Here is a 7,484-nt window from a genome sequence, read left to right on the forward strand (position 1 = left end):
TAACTATACTTGGTATAATATAATGAATTAATAATTTAATTACAATAATTATTCTGAGAGATTTTTGCATATTAACGTATCATGCAGTTTGTGAACAGTACTTCATTTTCTTCGTAAATATCTTATGGGAACATAATATTAGATAATTATTTATATAATGTAAATTTGTTCAAATAATTTTTTTCTATTGTAATGTATTTGTTATGAAAAAATTTTATTCATTCCTTTTTATTTATAATTAATTTGTGGACTACTAATCTATGTCGCATAGACACTGACACAGGGAAACGGATATATTTATTATATAATTATGAATTATATAAATCGACAATAAAGATTTATGTGCACAAGTTTTAATTTATATGACAAACTGTGACTTCATAATTTAATATGATTTTCGCCTACAATATGTTTATGGAAGAAACACACATTTTTTATTACTTTTACTATAACTGTACTTGGTATAATATAGTGATGTAATTTTTTAATTGCAATAATTATTTTGAGATATTTTGGCATATTAACGTAGCATGAAGTTGGTGAACGGTACTTCATTTTCTTCGTAAATATCTTATGGGAACATAATATTAGATAATTATTTATATAATGTAAATTTGTTCAAATGATTTTTTTCTATTGTAATGTATTTGTTATGGAAAAAATTTATTCATTCCTTTTTATTTATAATTAATTCGTGGAATACTAATCTATGTCACATAGACACTCACACGGGACACGGTTCTATATATTATATAATTATGAATTAAATAAATTGACAATAAAGATTTATGTGCATAAATATTAATTTATATGACAACATCTGACTTCATAATTTAATAAGATTTTCGTCTACAATATGTTTATGGAAGAAACACACATATTTTATTACTTTTATTATAATTGTACTTAGTATAATATAGTGAATTAATTTTTTAATTGCAATAATTATTTTGAGAGATTTCTCCATATTAACGTAGCATGAAGTTGGTGAACAGTACTTCATTTTCTTCGTAAATATCTTATGGGAACATAATATTAGATAATTATTTATATAATGTAAATTTGTTCAAATTATGTTTTTCTATTGTAATGTATTTGTTATGGCAAAAATTTATTCATTCCATTTTATTTATAATTAATTTGTGGACTACTAATATATGTAACATAGACACTGACACGGGGACTTGAATCTATATATTATATAATTATGAATTATATAAATTGACAATAAATATTTATGTGCACAAGTCATAATTTATATGACAAAATGTGACTTCATAATTTAATATGATTTTCGCCTACAATATGTTTATGGAATAAATAGACAATTTTTATTACTTTTACTATAACTATACTTGGTATAATATAATGAATTAATTTTTTAATTGCAAAAATTTTCTGAGAGATTTTTGCATATTAACGTAGCATGAAGTTGGGGAAGAGTACTTCATTTTCTTCGTAAATATCTTATGGGAACATAATATACGATAATTGTTTATATAATGTAAATTTGTTCAAATTATTTTTTTCTATTGTAATGTATTTGTTATGGAAAAAATTTATTCATTCGTTTTTATTTATAATTAATTTGTGGACTACTAATCTATGTCGCATAGACACTGATACGGGGACACGAATCTATATATTATATAATTATGAATTATATAAATTGACAATAAAGATTTGTGTGCACAAATATTAATTTATATGACAACATCTGACTTCATAATTTAATATGATTTTCGCCTACAATTTGTTTCTGGAAGAAACACACATTTTTTATAACTTTTACTATAATAGTACTTGGCATAATATAATGAATTAATTTTTTATTTGCAATAATTATTCTGAGAGATTTTTGTATATTAAGGTAGCATGAATTGGTGAACAGTACGTCATTTTCTTCGTTAATATCTTATGGGAACATAATATTAGATAATTATTTATATAATGTAAATTTGTTCAAATTATTTTTTTTATTGTAATGTATTTGTTATGGCAAAAATTTATTCATTCCTTTTTATTTATAATTAATTTGTGGATTACTAATCTATGTCGCATAGACAGTGACACGGGGACACGGATCTATATATTATATAATTATGAATTATATAAATTGACAATAAAGATTTATGTGCATAAATATTAATTTATATGACGACATCTGACTTCATAATTTAATATAATTTTCACCTACAATATGTTTCTGGAAAAACACATATTTTTTATTACTTTTACTATAATTGTACTTGGTATAATATAATGAATTAATTTGTTATTTGCAATAATTATTCTGAGAGTTTTTTGCATACTAACGTAGCATGAATTAGTGAACAGTACTTCATTTTCTTCGTAAATATCTTATGGGAACATAATATTAGATAATAATTTATATAATGTAAATTTGTTCAAATTATTTTTTTCTATTGTAATCTATTTTTTATGGCAAAACTTTATTCATTTATTTTTATTTATAATTAATTTGTGGACTATTACTCTATATCGCATAGACACTGACACGGGGACACGGATCTATATAATATATAATTATGAATTATATAAATTGACAATAAAGATTTATGTGCACAAGTATTAATTTATATGACAAAATTTGACTTCATAATTTAATATGATTTTCGCCTACAATATGTTTATGGAAGAACCACACATTTTTTATTAATTTAACTATAACTGTACTTGGTATAATATAATGAATAAATTTTTTAATTGCAGTAATTATTCAGAGAGATTTTTTAATTGCAATAATTATTCTTAGAGATTTTTGCATATTAACGTAGCGTGAAGTTGGTGAACAGTACTTCATTTTCTTCGTAAATATCTTACGGGAACATAATATTAGATAATTACTTATATAATGTAAATTTGTTGAAATTTTTTTTTTCTATAGTAATGTATTTGTTATGGAAAAAATGTATTCATTCCTTTTTATTTATAATTAATTTCTGGACTACTAATCTATGTAGCATAGACACTGACACGGGGACACGGGGACACGGATCTATATGATATATAATTATGAATTATATAAATTGACAACAAAGATTTATGTGCACAAGTATTAATTTATATGACAAAATGTGACTTCATAATTTAATATGATTTTCGCCTATAATATGTTTCTAGAAGAAATACACATTTTTTTTATTACTTTTACTATAATTGTACTTGGTATAATATAATGAATTAATTTCTTAATTACAATAATTATTCTGAGAGATTTTTGCATATTAACGTAGCATGAAGTTGGTGACAGTACTTCATTTTCTTCGTAAATATCTTATGGGAACATAATATTAGATAATTATTTATATAATGTAAATTTGTTCTAATCAATTTTTTTTTATTGTAATGTATTTTTTATGGCAAAAATTTATTCATTCTTTTTTATTTATAATTAATTTTTGGACTACTAACAGATTTAGCGTAGACACTGACTCGGTGCCACGAAACATGTGGACACGAATCTATATATTATATAATTATGAATTATATAAATTGACAATAAAGATTTATGTGCACAAGTATTAATTTATATGACAAAATGTGAATTCATAATTTAATATGATTTTCGCTTACAATATATTTATGTAAGAAACACACATTTTTTATTACTTTTATTATAACTGTACTTGGTATAATATAATGAATTAATTTTTTAATTGCAATAATTATTCTGAGAGATTTTTGCATATTAACGTTGCATGAAGTTGGTGAACCTTCATTTTCTTCGTAAATATCTGATGGGAACATAATATTAGATAATTATTTATATAATGTAAATTTGTTCAAATTATTTTTTTCTGTTGTAATGTATTTGTTATGGCAAAAATGTATTCATTCTTTTTTATTAATAATTAATTTCTGGACTACTAATCTATGTAGCATAGACACTAACACGAGGACACGGGACACGGGGACACGAATCTATATATTATATAATTATGAATTATATAAATTGACAATAAAGATTTATGTGCACAAATATTAATTTATATGACAAGATGTGACTTCGTAATTTAATATGATTTTCGCCTACAATATGTTTATGGAAGAAACACACAATTTTTATTACTTTTTCTATAACTGTACTTGGTATAATATAATGAATTAATTTTTTAATTGCAATAATTATTCTTAGAGATTTTTGCATATTAACCAAGCATGAAGTTGGTGAACAGTACTTCATTTTCTTCGTAAATATCTTATGGGAACATAATATTAGATAATTATTTATATAATGTAAATTTGTTCAAATTATTTTTTTCTATTGTAATCTATTTTTTATGGCAAAAATTTATTCATTTATTTTTATTTATAATTAATTTGTGGACTAGTACTCTATGTCGCATTGACACTGACACGGGGACATGGTTCTATATATTATATAATTATGAATTATATAAATTGACAATAAAGATTTATGTGCACAAGTATGTTCCAGATTATTTTTTTGGAGTAGAAAGATGTTTTTCATGACTGTTTCACAAGGATTTGTTTCTTATTTTTATAACTATAATAACAATTTATACAATAAAGTTTGTACTTTTAGAAAATTAATGTATTTTTCCTTTTTAAAATTGTGTTAAAATCGTACTAGAATTATCAAAAATCTAACAAATACTTTTTAAATTGAACACTTCACGGATACGTGACTTACGAGTGTCGTGTCTGATACAAATATCAGACACCGACACACCATTTAAAAGAAGTGTGTGAGCTTCATAGTTACTAATATATATTACAAATTTATAATAAGTTAAGTTAAATTTTTTAACATTTTAATTTCATTTGCTTAATTTTACAATTTTCTTATGTAAAGGAATAATTTTTTTTAATTATAATATTAATATTTATATATAATAAAATGTTGTAAAAATTTTCGTGCGTCATACTAGTACTATACTATTTATATCTCTTATAAAACTGCAGCTAATTCCCTCCAGCTTCTCAAGGTCTGCTGGAAAACAAAATTACAAGTATTTACCTCCTTAAAGTGGCCAAATACTCCTCTTTGGTCATAGTTTGCATTATTTCCATATCTTTCCCGTAATCAGATATCTGTTTTGAAAGTATAAGGAGCATCAGATGAATCATTTGCACCTAAATGAAGTATTATATAAGTAATTACTGTCATCTTACTGGAAAATTGGTGAAAGTTGAAGTTCCCTAGTACTTAAGTGCGGCTAAATCATATACTCTGGCAGCTGATTCTTCTTCATCATAAGCCCCTATGATATTTGAAAGATAAATTCTTGTCAACTTATAATTGATTGACAGAATAATTAAACCAAAATCTTGGCTCTCATCATTAAATGACTCACCAAGGTAAACTGTTAATCAATCGCAATTCCAGTTGAAGTTTTAAATGAAAAGGAAGGATATGAAAACATGTTAGTATGTTAGCAAGGAAAAGCAAGTGAATGAGGAATGGTAAGAAATATTTAGAGCAGCAGTTATGCTAAAACCAAAAAGGAGCAGCAATTTGAAGTCGTTGGTTCCAACTCAATATATTTTTGCTTTTGCCTACATTTTTATGAATCCACAAAGGAATGCATGAGTTTGAAATCACAAAAAAATAAAATAAAAAGGCATCGTGTTTTGGTGCAGAATGATATAAAAACTTGTTTTCCAGTTCATACACCTGATCTTTGACTCAATTTTTATGCTTCATTTAAATGTATCTGATTTGACTTGAATGGTTTGTTATATATTACTGGAATGCAATGACTGTTTAGAGTCTTTATGCAGATAATTAAGACAATTACAGAGTCAGAAGCCTTTACTTTCCACCAGTACCTTTTTGATCTAGCTAAGGTGGATACAATCATTAACAAATTATGTAACCACCCTAAATTGTAATACAGTGAGAAATAAAATTAAATGGAGTAAATTGACCTTCACAATACCTGATCAAGTCTCCATTAGCCATATACTCATAGATAAGAGCCATATTCTCGCCATCATCACTATATCCAATTAGAGAAGTTAAAAATTATTTTCATATAGACATGGTTTATATAGAGTTGCTTCATCTACCCAAAAATGCTGAAAAAGAATAATATAGATTCTAATAAAAGGCCTATAACAGTAAATTAAATTCCTCCCACTTTTCACGTGCTTAAACACATTGACAACTCTAGTCAACTTCTGTCTCTGGGTGAAATATTATATAATCATGTTGAACAATGCCTCTGAACCAATTAAAGGAACTGCAAGCAGTTGGTTGACGATGTCATCCATTACTTGATGTGCAGCACCAAGCTTATTTAATTTATAATTTTTCTAGTAATATATCAGAAGCTCATGGTTCTGGAGCAGCTTCATCTATCAGATAATTCACTCACATGTAAAATAGCATGGCAGTTGAGAAACTGTATCAGCCAACTCACTCTCTTGTACATGACAAAACTGTTTGACGTGAATTTTTCTGTTCTTTTCAAGAATAAGACGTGCCATTCTCACCACCATTCTAATTCAATCCACATTATTCATCTAATTTGCAACATTTCTCAATGGACAATTAGTTTCACAAATTTTTTTTAGAAGGCACCAAAAGAATGCGCCGTGTGTCAAATCCACCTACAAAAGAAAGAAAGCGCACATAACGTAAAACGAATCCTCTAATAGCGACCTCACCTAAGTACACTTGTTTGCGGCAATCCCTGCACAAACCAAAAGCACACAACGTGTTCAGACATTGTAGCGTGCAGAAAGAAAAACTACCACAATCTACTAACCAAATGTGCGATTCACATCTTCTTGTTCTGCGATGGAAAGTGACGTTGTGATACTGCAAGCTTCGTGACCTCCGTCCACAATGGCTCTTCTTCACCTGCAGCTGCCGCAAAGTGATCCTCTGCTCCACGGTGGCACCGTGCTGATTCACCTTCGACGAGACATCCAGCCATGCCGGCGAGACACCGGAGTCGGTCATCAAAAAGAACTGGATGGTTCGGGTGGAGGATTCTCCGGCGGAGAAGGAGGAGTTGTTGTTGAGGATGCAAAGTTGTAGGCGAAGATGTCGACAACATTGACAACGGAGGAACTGAAGCTTCCAGAGCTTTCCATTTGAGCGACGGAGATCGGCGGCGTGTGATTGTTGTCAGAGGGGGAATTGGCGATGAGAGCTTTTAAAAACGTGTTGCGAAGGTCTTCGAAGGGAAAGTGAAGTTAGTTAGAAGCGAAGATAGAGGGATAAATAAATCTCTTACGGTAACACCTTCACATCACTTGAAATAGGGGACTAACAACAATAGGAAGAGTTTCATGTAGGAAACAGAGTAAAAAGTGATAAGTCAAGAGAAAAAGCTAAAAAGTCTTTCAAAAAAATACAATAAATGTGTAAAATAAGTTTCAGAAAAAAAAACCTTCACTTAAAAATTTTAAAACAATAAAATTTTTACTGAGGTTTTTTAGAAACCGCCGAGACTTATTGGAGGCGAAAATTAAAAATTAAACCTCCA

General features: G+C 27.3%; 1 long non-coding RNA gene across 1 annotated transcript; it reads right to left on the minus strand.

The window, feature by feature from the left end:
* Positions 1-4,898: 4,898 nt before the first annotated feature.
* On the minus strand, positions 4,899-7,212 carry LOC137825895 (uncharacterized). Its single transcript, XR_016515073.1, has 5 exons — positions 6,759-7,212; positions 6,658-6,683; positions 5,343-5,987; positions 5,161-5,249; positions 4,899-5,079 (listed from the first exon to the last, which is right to left on the minus strand). It is a non-coding gene; the product is annotated as an uncharacterized LOC137825895 (long non-coding RNA).
* Between the last annotated feature and the right edge of the window lie 272 nt (positions 7,213-7,484).

Source organism: Phaseolus vulgaris, chromosome 8 (genome assembly GCF_051622355.1).
Source record: "Phaseolus vulgaris cultivar YP4 chromosome 8, ASM5162235v1, whole genome shotgun sequence".
Lineage (NCBI taxonomy): Eukaryota > Viridiplantae > Streptophyta > Magnoliopsida > Fabales > Fabaceae > Phaseolus > Phaseolus vulgaris.